The sequence below is a fragment of the Xenopus laevis genome, chromosome 7L, assembly GCF_017654675.1.
Source record: "Xenopus laevis strain J_2021 chromosome 7L, Xenopus_laevis_v10.1, whole genome shotgun sequence".
Taxonomy (NCBI): Eukaryota; Metazoa; Chordata; class Amphibia; order Anura; family Pipidae; genus Xenopus; species Xenopus laevis.
The window spans coordinates 123376689-123391019 of NC_054383.1; positions in this window are offsets into that span (position 1 = coordinate 123376689).

Sequence of the window (14331 nt, forward strand, 5' to 3'; positions counted from 1 at the left end):
AAGTGTTATTGCATATGTATCATATGTATTCAAACATATATATATATATATATATATATATATATATATATATATGTATGATGCAATGGTGCACACCGTTAACTTAGGTGAGACCCGGGTGCCAGTAAGATCGGTTATAGATATATGGAAAGTAACGGCACTCTCAGGCTTATAGCAAAATTGGTTCTTTATTAGGCTCAACGTTTCGAGCCCACACAGGGCTCTTCCTCAGGCCCTTGTGGTTTGTTTTATTCTCCTGATGAAGAGCCCTGTGCGGGCTCGAAACATTGAGACTAATAAAGAACCATATTTGCTTTTTGCTATACAAAGCCTGGGAGTGCCGTTACTTTAGATATACATACAGTATATATATATATATATATATATATATATATATATATATATATATATATATATATATATAAAAAGTTCAAAGAAAGCACTCACGGCATTGCCCATCAGGTGTGATTCAAAGTGTATTTATTCATGCATGGTGTATCAACGCGTTTCGGCTCTCATAGAGTCGTCGTCAGGATGAGAGCCGAAGCGCGTTGATGCACCATGCATGAATAAATACACTTTGAATCACACCTGATGGGCAATGCCGTGAGTGCTTTCTTTGAACTTTTTATTGATTTACTGGTTAGCACCCGGCGATAACACTTTTGAATGGTGAGTGCCTTTTGATCCTGCTTATATATATATATATATATATATATATATATATATATATATATATATATATATATATATATATATATATATATATATATATATATATATATATACACACACACATGAGGAAGGTCCCTGCTATTCATGCACAAGTATATATATATATATATATATATATATATATATATATATATATATATATATATATATATATATATATTTATATAAAAAATAGAAATTGGATTTTATGTTTCATTTGAAAATGACTTTTATTATACAGATTTTTGTGTCTGGGTGACAGGTCCACTTTAAATGTTGTCATTTCTTTTCTTTTATACAAAGCTAAATTCCTGATTGGAGAGCAGTGGACTCACTCAAGCGTCACTGCAAAATAACTGCATATTGTCACCGGATGGTCATGAGCTGGATGTGGCTCTCAAGATTTTATGCCATTATCATTTTACAGGTGTGGGATACATTATCCGGAAACCCGTTATCCAGAAAGCTCCGAATTATGGAATAGCAGTCTCCCATAGACTCCAATTTATACAAATAATCCAAATTGTAACAATGATTTCCTTTTTCTCTGTAATAATAAAACAGTCGCTTGTACTTGATCCCAACTAAGATATAATTAATCTTTATTGGAGGCAAAACCAGCCGATTGGGTTTATTTAAAGGGATACTGTCATGGGAAAAAAAAAAAAAATTTCAAAATGAATCAGTTAATGCTGCTCCAGCAGAATTCTGCACTGAAATCCATTTCTCAAAAGAGCAAACAGATTTTTTAATATTCAATTTTGAAATCTGACATGGGGCTAGACATTTTTTCAATTTCCCAGCTCCCCCTGGTCATGTGACTTGTGCCTGCACTTTAGGAGAGAAATGCTTTCTGGCAGGCTGCTGTTTTTCCTTCTCAGTGTAACTGAATGTGTCTCAGTGAGACATGGGTTTTTACTATTAAGTGTTGTTCTTAGATCTACCAGGCAGCTGTTATCTTGTGTTAGGGAGCTATTATCTGGTTACCTTCCCATTGTTCTTTTGTTTGGCTGCTGGGGGGGAAAGGGAGGGGGGGGTGATATCACTCCAAATTGCAGTACAGCAGTAAAGAGTGATTGAAGTTTATCAGAGCACAAGTCACATGACTTGGGGCAGCTGGGAAATTGACAATATGTCTAGCCCCATGTCAGATTTCCAAATTGAATATAAAAAAATCTGTTTGCTCTTTTGAGAAATGGATTTCAGTACAGAATTCTGCTTGAGGAGCACTATTAATGGATTCATTTTGAAAAAAAATTAGTTTCCCATGACAGTATCCCTTTTATGTTTACATGATTTTCTAGTAGACTTAAGGTATGAAGATCCAAATTACAGAACGATGTGTTATTTGGAAAATCCCATGTCTCGAGCATTCTGGATAACAGGTCCTATACCTATACTCCGCATCTCTTGCACGTTGTAGGACAAACAGGGCCACCATCAAGGTGTATTTTTGAATGTATTTGTATTGTGTCCTTAATAGCCTGTAGATGTCTGTACATTTTCTTATTCAGTGTCAAGGGTTTGTATGAGTGCCATCCGGTTCCCCTGGCAACACGTTTTTCCCTATTGAGCGGCATCACCTATTCCATGATCTGTGACAGTAAAGGGTTAAGAGGACATCTTATATTGAGCGTTATTTCAGTGGTTTGAGCTGGAGATGTGCAAAATCCTTTATCTAAATTTACTGCAACTTTGTGATCTTATCAGAGGCTGCTGCTCAACTTAGTGATCAGTGTCTGCATGGAGCTCTGTCATGCAAACTATAGGGTAAGCTCTGCGGGGAGGAACCAGCGGCCACATACTGCCCCCTACTGACTCACTCCCAGAATGCACAACAGTGTTCCTAATACAGTAGAACCCCCATTTTATGTTTTTCAGGGGACCAGAAAAAAATGGTGTAAAATCCAGGAAAAATGTAAAATCAGGGAAATGTATTATGCATAATATATAAGTGGAACTATAAAGAAAAAACAATGTAAAATGAGGAAAAACTTAAAATCCAGGGATGTAAAATTGAGATTTCACTGTAGAGACTGCCAGATCCTTCATTTACCGATATCTCAGGGTGGTCAGTGTCTGAAATGTTGTTATGGAAACACTGGCAATGTGCCGGCAATGAGATTAAACTGCCTATACACAGAAACCAGAGAGAATGGTGAAAAGAAAACCAATTGTTCTTAACGGGGTTAAGTTAACTTTTAGTATGTTATAGAATGGACAATTCTAAGCCTTCTTCTCCTGACTCTTTCTAGCATTCAAACAGGGGTCACTGACCCCATCTGAAAAAAAATGCTCTGTAAAGGTGGCAGTACACTATAAAATCTGCTCATTTGGCGAGGTCATGAAACAAGCTGATCTTTCTTCGATATGGCCACCGAAGGCAGGTCGATATTCGGGCTAATCCGATCATGGCCAAACATTCAAATTATAATTAGCTGATGTAGGTCTATATCGTAAGGCAAAATCAAACCTGCCTGATCGATATCCGCCCGATTTATGTCCAGATATTGATTGGCGAGGCCCATTGGAACGACTCATACACGGGCAGATAAACTGCCGAATAGGACCAATATTGGCTGCTTAAATCTGCCCATGTATGGCCACCTTTAGGCTACAAATGTATTGTTATTACTACATTTTATTACTCATCTTTCTATTCAGACCTCTCCTATTCATATTCCAGTCTCTTATTCAAATCAATGCATTGTTGCTAGGGGAATTTGGACCCTAGTAACCAGATTGCTGAAATTGCAAACTGGAGAGCTGCTGAATAAAAATCTAAAAAACTCAAAAACCAACAAATATTAATACATGAAAACCAGTTGCCAATTGTCTCAGAATATCCCTCTCTACATCATACTAACAGTTAACTCAAAGATGAACAAACCCCTTTAAATTTGCTTTTCAGTTTTTAATCTGGAGAGAATTATTAAAGAATAAGGAAACCTACAAATAAACTTGTAAAATTGCTCTTTTTCAATGTACATGGGGAGGCACATTTATCAAGGGTCAAATTTCGAGGGTTAATAAACCCTCGAATTTGACTCTCGAAGTTAAATCCTTCAAATTCGAATATCGAATTCGAAGGATTTAGCGAAATCCTTCGATCAAACTAAAAATCGTTTGATTGAGCGATAAAATCCTTCGAATCGAACGATTTCAAGCGATCGATCGAATGGTTTTTCTTCAATCAAAAAAACCTTAGAAAACTGCTGGGGAAGGTCCCCATAGGCTAACATTGTACCTAGGTAGGTTTAAACTGGCGAAGTATGTAGTTAAAGTTTTTTTAAAGAGACAGTACTTCGACTATCGAATGGTCGAACGATTTTTACTTCGAATCGTTCGAGTCGAAGGTTGTAGTAGCCTATTCGATGGTCGAAGTACCCAAAAAAATACTTAGAAGTTTTTTTCATTCGAATCCTTCACTCAAGCTTAGTAAATGTGCCCCTAATTATTTTTAGAGTCAAGGAGGAATGTATGCTCAGAAGGGAAAACAGAGAAGTGTTCTGATGTTGCTCTATCCCTGGGATCCCTGGCAAATGCTGGTGATGTTTAGAAGAACTGCACCCTCCAGCAGGGCAGCCATCAGGGGGGGGCAGGGGGGAGAGTTGTAGGGGGCCCCGGGGGTAAGGGTGGCCCGGCCATGCCACACTTACTTAATTAGCTGGGCCCCCATCTTTCTGAGAGCTGCTGACTTCGGGAAGGCATGGACGTTTAATGTGCCCTGGCCACCAATGTTTTTTTATGGGGGGCCCTGACCACCAATATCTTTTTATTTTTTATTAACATGTGGGAACCCTAGACACCAATATTTTTTTTGTTTTTTTTACTGTGTGGTTGGGGGCGGACCTGTGGGGTGGGGAGGGCTGACCTGTAGGTGGGGCTTGTGGTGGGTGCAGCCCAGGGGGCCCAGGAAATGTTGTCGTATGGGGCCCTGCGATTTCTGATGGCTGTCCTGCCCTCCAGTGAATTAAATCACTAACCTGTTCACCTATTGGTGAGGTGCTTAGATAGAACACACTAGCAGAGCAGGGCCAAGAGTTACTTGTGTATTAGGGTATAACGTGCCTTCACCCAAACTGCTGCTGCCACCACCTACCTCTGCTCAGCCCTCCCCACATGCCAAATTTGCACCCCCTCTCCATTAAACAGGGCAGACTTGGAACTGAAGCCTCTTCATGTTTGGTCTTTGCAAATGAAATAATTAAATTACCAGGGCACAAAAAAATTCCCTTTGCACAATGAGCTCCTGTAACAAAACAGTCACAACAAAGGGTTACTAGAGGGTTTTTCTTCTATTGGAAATCTATCTAGCACACGTGTACCAGACTTGTAGCAGCTTCTGTTTCCATGTTTGTGAACAACAGACAAAGAGTATGACCTACATCATGTTCATTAGGATAACCTGCTATTATCCATATTTCCTAATAAAGGTATTTCCCAAGACTAAAGATGTCTGTGCGCAGTCCATTTGTATAGGTGCGACCACTAAACTTTATTATAGAATGGGTTATAATAACAGAACGGTTTTGTTAGAAAAGGTAGAAAATTCCCCCCATGGGACATGCCAAATCCTTCTTCAAAGAAAGAATAATCATGAAGCATTAAAAATGATCGTTTATAAAGCTCAGGCTAATTTCTAATTAATAGTAACCTATTAATGAATAGTAAATCAATATAGAAACAAAGACTGGAGATAATGTGGGTTATAGTCGTGTATACGTCAGTTCTGTTCTTTTTTAAAGGGGTGGTTCACCTTTAAATGAGCTTTTTTATGTTATAGAATGGCCAATTCTAAGCAACTTTTCAATTGGTCTTCATAATTATTTTTTTATAGTTTTTTTATTATTTGCCTTTTTCTTCTGATTCTTTTCAGTTTTCAAATTGTGTCTCTGACCCCCATCTAGGGGTTGTACCCCACCCTATGGCTGACTGTTCTTTCAGGGGCAGAAGGGGTAACACTGGGTGGTTTAGGGGGGAAAAAAAACAAGGTTCATTACAATGCATTGAGTAATAATCACGTAAGATCATGGATTATAGAGTCTCACTGTCACAGTTATTTTCTAGGTGGACTTTCTATTAGACAGAGAATAAAGAACCTGGACATTCTCCATCCCACCATTGCACAGTAATGAGTAAAACATTGACACTCTCTGGGCTTTCCAGCCTGTCCAGCAGAATAATGTTCACCCACTCTCTAGTGGTGTCACCTACTTATGTCACATTAACTTAAATTACCTTTTCTTATCAGGAAAATCATTATTTCACCTTTAAACTAAATGGTCCATGATGCAATGGAATCTTTTTAGGATCCAACATTCAGAGCCAATGTGGGATTTACCCAGTCGCCTCGGACTTTCCCCAAATGTTCCTCAGTGTGTGTATGTGGGTCAGGCTTTTATTTGTGTAAAGTCGTGTTACACAATCCTTACCCAGCGTCTGGAATCCCTGCAGGTTATTGTATGTCACACGGGAAGATTAACTCCTTGAGTGCATTAGTGCATTGCCTGCAGGGCCACCATCAGAAATCACGGGGGCCCCCTGGTCCTAGTGCTAAAAACAGTAAACCCCCTCACTCACAAGTTATAAGTAAACATTGGTGGTCAGGGCCCCCCTATAAGTAAAAAAAAAAAAACTATTGGTGCCAGGGCCCCATTAAAGTTTTTTTAAAAAAAAACAGTGGTCAGGGCTCCCCCATTAAGTAAAAAAAAAAAATATTGGCGCCAGGGCCCTTATAAAAGTTTTTTAAAAACAACATTGGTGGTCAGGGCTCCCCCTATAAGTAAAAAAAAAAAATATTGGCACCAGGGCCCTCATAAAAGTTTTTAAAAAAAACATTGGTGGTCAGGGCTCCCCCCTATAAGTAAAAAAAAAAATTATTGGCGCCAGGACCCTTATAAAAGTTTTTTTAAAAACAACATTGGTGGTCAGGGCTCCCCCCTAAGTAAATAAAAAATATTGGCGCCAGGGCCTCATAAAAGTTTTTTTTAAAAAAAAACATTGGTAATCGTGGTCAGGGCTCCCCCTATAAGAAAAAAATATATATATATATTGGCGCCAAGGCCCTCATAAAAGTTTTTTAAAAAAAACATTGGTTGTCAGGGCTCCCCCCTATAAGTAAAAAAAAAAATTATTGGCGCCAGGACCCTTATAAAAGTTTTTTTAAAAACAACATTGGTGGTCAGGGCTCCCCCCTAAGTAAATAAAAAATATTGGCGCCAGGGCCTCATAAAAGTTTTTTTTTAAAAAAAACATTGGTAATCGTGGTCAGGGCTCCCCCTATAAGAAAAAAATATATATATATATTGGCGCCAAGGCCCTCATAAAAGTTTTTTAAAAAAAACATTGGTTGTCAGGGCTCCCCCCTATAAGTAAAAAAAAAATATTGGCGCCAGGGCCCTCATAAAAATTTTTTTTTTAAAAAAACATTGGTATTGGTGGTCAGAGCTCCCCCTATAAGTAAAAAAAAAAATATTGGCGCCAGGGCCCTCATAAAAGTTTTTTAAAAACAACATTGGTATTGGTGGTCAGGGCTCCCCCCTATAAGTAAAAAAAATGGCGTATTTATAGCACATTTGCGCTTGGTGAAGTGGTGTGATGGGTGCGAAGCTGCCGCTGATGACAATTCGCCCTTTAGTAAATCTGCCCCTATGTATTTCTCATTTTATTGGACAATGTGACAATGTCTTTCCTTCTCGTATTGACGCCACTTTAAACCGTGAGGCAGAAAAAGTGAAGGAAATCTAAATCTGTAGCTCCCTCTGCAGGACTTTCTTGGAACTGCCACTAATATTATGGGCAAAAACTTGGAAATCACTCAGGAGTTCATGTATATATTCACTGTGTAACATCCTTCTTTATTAGAGCTCTGCCCAAAACAGCAGATATAAGGGCATACATATGATATTCTGAGACAATTTGCTATTGGTTTTAATTTTTTTATTATTTGTGGGTTTTGAGTTATTTAGCTTTTTATTCAGCAGCTCTCCAGTTTGCAAATTCAGCCATCTGATCACTAGTATCTAAATGACCCTAGCAACTGATTTGAATAAGAGAATGGAATATGAATAGTAGAGGAACTGAATAGAAAGATGAGTAATAAACTAGTAGCAATAACTGAATTTGTAGTCTTACAGAGTATTTGCTCATACCCCCGTGGGGGGAGGACTAGGCATTCTGTTGTCCCCTCATTGCTGCTATAAACTAATCTCTACACCTCCTTCCTTCTTGTTTACTCCTTTTGAGGTACATGCAGTTCAACTATTCTACCTCTTGCTGCCGGTTAGCTGTTATTTACAGACCCCCTTCTACCAATCTCCCTGACTTTGAATCTTGGCTATCTATTTTCCAATGCTCCAACAGCCCGGCAATTATTCTGGGCGACTTCAATTGTCACATTGATGACCCCCTCAGTCGTGGCCATCACAAGTTCTCCATCTGACCACCTTCTTTGATCTCCAGCAGTGGACAAATACATCTACCCATAAGGACTGTCACTTAGATCTAGATCTGATCTTCACTAAAAATCGAAATCTTTCTGCATTCAACAGTGACCCTTTTCCCCTTTCAGATAACCATCTTATCTCTTTTTCTGTTTCGAACACTCCCCCCTGTACTAACCCTTAACCAAGAATTCTGGTTTGTAACACCCGCGCTGTTGATATAACTTCTCTATCTCATTTTCTCAGGTCTTCCTTCTCCTCCATCACTACTTCCTCTGATCCTGATTCTCTGGTAAAAAGATACAACTGGGTTCTGTTTGCTGCTATCAATACCCTTGCCCCTCTGCAGGACTTCCCCCACTATAAAGTTCTTATGGCCTGCCTTAGTACTGCCCTATCCCAGGCTACACAATAATACTATAATGCACTCATAAATAATAATAAATCCAACCCATGAATGCTCCATATTCCATATTCAACTCACTCCATCCGTCTACAAATGAAACGTTAAAATCTGAACATTCCACCAGGAAAAGCTCTTTAGCCCCTTGAATTTGGTTCTTCCAGGTGCGGCCTCGCACGTACAGTGCGATCACATTTTCGTTGCACGTGGCAACAGGGGGTGGTCTTTAGGCGCCGCCAGCGGCTAGCCGCTGCGGAAGACACAGGCGCAGGTGTGGGTGGGATACGCAGTGCAGTTTCATGCACGAGTGAGCCTGTGACAGTCTGCAGTCTCATGAGCAACAGTCAATTCTGCTAATTCCGCACGCAGGACCGCCATCAGAAATCGCAGGGCCCCATACGACAAAATCTCCTGGGCCCCCTGGGCTGAACCCACCGCAAGCCCCACCTACAGGTCTGCCCTCCCCACCCCACAGGTCCACCACACAGTAAAAAAACAAAAAAAATATTGGTGGCTAGGGTTCCCACATGTTAATAAAAAATAAAGATATTGGTGGTCAGGGCCCCCCCATTAAAAAAATTTTGGTGGAAGGACAAAGAAAAATTTGTGGCCAGGCCCCCCCCCATTATGAGAAAATTGGTGGCCAGGGCCCCTTAAACATCCATGCCTTCCCGAAGTCAGCAGCTCTCAGAAAGATGGGGGGCCGGGCTAATCAAGTAAGTGTGGCAGGGCCCCCTTACCCTCGGGCCCCCTACAACTCTCCCCCCTGATGGCTGCCCTGCCCGCACGGGTGAATCTGCTGTGAAGCCGCAAATCCTGACCAACACTGTAGGATCTACAGGTACTTTTGTTCAATCAGTTGTCAACAGAGTTTTCATTATTTGGTGTTGGCGGCTTTATTTTAAAATGAAACTTTTTTATAGGTGCCCTGTTTGACATGGCTACAAAGAAAAAGCAACGAAAAACAGAATTTAAAGTTTAATGGACCGAGACTTTTGCATTTATTCAAAATGTAAATGGCCTTCCGACCTGTGTTATTTGTAAGGAAAGATTGGCGCATAACAAGAAATCAAATTTGGAGAGACACTTTACAACTAAACACGTGTCATTTAATAATAAATATCCTGTCGGTGATGCGAGGAGGAAAGCAGTTGAGGAACTTCAGAACAGTCAAAAAAATCAAGTTCTGTATTTAAGCACTGGATGCAATATTCCAACAATGTTCATTTTGCAAGTTTTGTGGTTAGTCAAGAGATTGCTAAGAGAGGAAAACCATATGCAGATGGTGAATACATAAAACGTTGTTTTATAAATGCATCTGAAGAGTTATTCAGGGATTTTAAGAACAAAGAAGATATTCTAAAAAAAAATTAAAGAGTTGCCATTGTCTGCTAAAACAGGTGCATTGTTTTTAACTTAATAAGAGTATTTAAATTTTTTTTAAATTAAAATATATTATAGGACCTATATATATATTTTAAGTTTAAAAAATTTGGCTCCCAAAAGAAATTTCAATCGCTGTTTTGTTGATATTTGGCTCAGTTGACTAATAAGTTTGCCCACCACTGTCCTGGACGTATCTTCTGCCTCTGATACTGACCATTCTGTTCTAATAAAAATTCTCCATTCATCTGGTATCGGGGATCACCTGCAGCCTGGTTCTCTTCATACCTTTCTGACCACTTCTTCTCTGTTACTTTTGATAACAAATCCTCTCCCCCAGTTCATTGTAGCTTCGGGTGCCTCAGGGTTAGGTACTTGGTCCTCTGCTGTTCTCCTTGTATACTTTCTCTTTAGGAAACCTTATATCTTCATTTGGCCTTGAATATCACATGTATGCTGGTGACATCCACATGTATTTAGACACTCCTTCACTAACTACTGACAATCAGACCCAGATAGCAAAACTGCCGACTAGATATCTCCTCCTGGATGAACCAACACCACCTCCAGCTCAACTTGACCAAAACTGAGCTCATGGTCTTCCCACCCAAACCAAGCCCTTCTCCTTTCACCATTACTATTGATAGCATGACCATTAATAATTCAGCATGCTACTTGGGGGCCATCTTTGACCAGTCTCTCTCCTTCTCTAATCATTTTAATACTGCTGCCAAAACCTGCAGTCTCTTCATTCGTAATATTGCCAGGATACGCCCCTTTCTTTCACAAATAACCAAAACACAAATCCATGCCCTTATCTTATCCTGTTTAGACTATTGCAATTCTGTATAAATAACTGGTTCCAAGTGTTGCCTTTTACGTGCCTTCTGCCCTGCCTTTGTCCGTAAATGGCAAATATATTAGTATAAGTGAAGTAGAGCCAGGCACTTGCAGATTTACTGCAAAAAGTTTTATTTCACAACATGTTTCGGGCAAAGCCCTTTATCACTTGATGTTGTGAAATAAAACTTTTTGCAGTAAATCTGCAAGTGCCTGGCTCTACTTCACAAGCTCCCCATAGACTCAAAGATTTCTCTTGCCGAACAACCGATTTTAGTGAAGTCCGAAAAATCCTTCGAAATTATCGTGCGGTTAGTGGGATTCGAACGATCGTACATCTTACGAATTTTCGGCCGACATCCGTCAGGAAATTGATCGGCCAGGTGAAAAAATCTTTGTCGGTTCCAGTGCAATCTCTCTATGTTTGCAGGGCCAAGCAGGCAGCTCCCCTTTGTTTTCCAGGCAAATGGGTCTTTTTAGTTGATGGACAATTCGTACGATCGTTCTGAGATAATCGTGGTCTCACGATGACGATCAGATCTTTTAATAATCTCAACATCTATGGCCAGCTTTATATTAATAGACTATTGCAATTTCCTGCTAACAAGTCTTCCTGAGTCCCATCTCTCTCCTCTACGGCCAATCTTAAACTCTGCTAACTAGGAACCTCCTGCTCTCTCCTAAATGGGAACCTGCTCAATCCCAAGTAAAATCCTTCTGTTAACATTCAAAGCCCTTTACTCCTCTGCTCTTCACTACATTTCTTCACTTGTCTCGTATGTTCCTGGCCGTCTCCTCTCAGAGTCACCTTCTCACATTCACTGCCACCTCTCGTCTCAAACCCTTCTATCTTGCTGCTCCTTCCCTCTGGAATTCCATCCCTGAATTCCTCCATAAGGACCCTTGGTGTCATTATTTAGGGTGTTTTACAATTGTATGTAAGAAATTGGGTGAGATAAATGTGGCCAATTGCAATGTTTTTAGGCGATTTTGAGAAATGTCATAAAAACTGCTGCATTTAGCTTAGCTTTGCAGTATGGTAGTTTGGCGTAGAAAGACATAATTACCTATTTTTGATTCGTCAGAATGTGTACTTTCCAAAAATATATAGCTCTAGGGGATATTTGTGCTGTTAGGAGGGTCTTGTGGCAGACAATACGCAGTAACAGGTCTTTGTTCACAGAAGGCGAATCGGCAGCGGAGATTTGGGGTCCGCACATGACAGCTGCTTTGGTATATCTATGCATACAGGGCATCAAACTGTTCCGTAGACTCTTGGCGTCAATATTTAGGGTGTTTTACAATTGTATGTAAGAAATAGGGTGAGATAAATGCGGCCAATTGAAATATTTTTAGCCAATTTCCAGAAATGTCATAAAAACCCCTGCCTTTAGCGTAGCTTTGCAGTATGGTAGCTTGAAGTAGAAAGACATAATTACCTATTTTGGATTCGTCAGAATGCGTACTTTCCAAAAATATATGGCTCTGGGGGGTCTTTGTGCTGTTAGGAGGGTCTTGTGGCAGACAATGCGCAGTCACAGTTCTTTGTTCAAAGAAGGCAAAAGGGCAGCGGAGAAAATTCATATGCACTAATTTTATTTGAGGTCCACACAAGCTGCTTTGGTTATATCTATGCATATTGGGCATCAAACTGTTCAGTCAAAACATGGCGTCAATATTTAGGGTGTTTTCCAATTGTATGTTAGAAATTGGGTGAGATAAATGTGGCCAATTTCAATATTTTTATGCGATTTTCAGAAATGTAAAAACAGCTGCCTTTATCGCCAAATTTAGGAAAGGTTTGCGGCTTGGTGCTTTGGAGTAGAAAGACATACATACTCAATTTAGATTCGGGGGAATGTGTTCTTTCCGAAAATGTATGGTTTTCTGGGGTGAATGTACTGTTTTCTAACTTTGCGCCCCCCAAATCTATGTAAATGTGTTGATTTTGCAGTACCTGAAATGACAGACCATATTGAGGGGGTCTTCATTTTGGGGCCCCTATATGCCATGAGCTTAGGTTCACCTATACATATTGGGCATAAAAATGTTCAGAGGATCCAAGGCTTTCATATGTGGGGTGATTTATCATTATACCTTATAAAATGTAGGAAATACGATGCTGCAGGGTGGAAATTTTGAGGTGATTTTTGGAAGTGTCACCAAAATTGCCAAATTTAGTAAAGGTTTTTGGCTTGGTGCTTTGGAGTAGAAAGACATGCATACCCAATTTGGATTCGGGGGAATGTGTAATTTCCAAAAATGTATGGTTTTCTGTGGTGAACATACTGTTTTCTACCTTTGTTCCCCCCAAATCTATGTAAATGTGTTGATTTTGCAGTATTTGGAAGAACTGATAGCTCAAATGGGGTGTCTATATTTTGGGGCCCCTATATGCCACATACTTCGGTAAACCAATACATATTGGGCATCAAATTGTTCAGTGGACTCCTGACAATCATATTCAGGATGTTTGGCATTGGTATCTAATGATGTGTAGGAGATATGATGCTGTAGACTGGAAGCTTTGTGGTCATTTTTCAAAACATTCACCAATTTCTATAAAAAATTATAAATTTAGGAAAGAATTGGAACTTGGTAGTTTAGCGTATATAGATCTATTTACCCATTTTTGATTGGCCAGAATCTGCTCTTTCTAATAATGGGTAGTTTTCTAGGGTAAACCTACTGTTAGTGGAGTGTATGGCCTTCAAATCAGAAGTATGCCGTTTTGTGCAGCACTGCTTTATAAATTTGGTAGTGTACTGCCTGCAGATTTTGATCTATACAAGTGAGAAATCTCCATAAAACTATATATATTTGGTATTGGTGCGTTCAGGAGACATAGAACTTTCCAAATCTGCTGTGTTCTTGTACATAAAATAAATTCTGTTTCTGATATATGTGATTGTACTATGTGAAACATGATTTATTTTATTAGACACTTAGAAGCCTATATCTTTTTACAGAAGTAGAATTACACCAAAATTCTAGCAGATTTTGAAAGCTCATGTTGTCCTGAAAAAAACACAATATATAGTTTTCCTGGGTAAACTAAAAGCCCTTAAAGGGATACAGTCATGGGAAAAAAAATTTTTTTCAAAATGAATCAGTTAATAGTGCTGCTCCAGCAAAATTCTGCACTGAAATCCATTTCTCAAAAGAGCAAACAGATTTTTTTATATTCAATTTTGAAATCTGACATGGGGCTAGACATATTGTCAATTTCCCAGCTGACCCAGTCATGTGACTTGTGCTCTGATAAACTTCAATCACTCTTTACTGCTGTACTGCAAGTTGGAGTGATATCACCCCCTCCCTTTTCCCCCCCAGCAGCCAAACAAAAGAACAATGGGAAGGTAACCAGGTAACAGCTCCCTAACACAAGATAACAGCTGCCTGGTAGATCTAAGAACAACACTCAATAGTAAAAACCCATGTCTCACTGAGACACATTCAGTTACATTGAGAAGGAAAACCAGCAGCCTGCCAGAAAGCATTTCTCTCCTAAAGTGCAGGCACAAGTCACATGACCAGGGGCAGCTG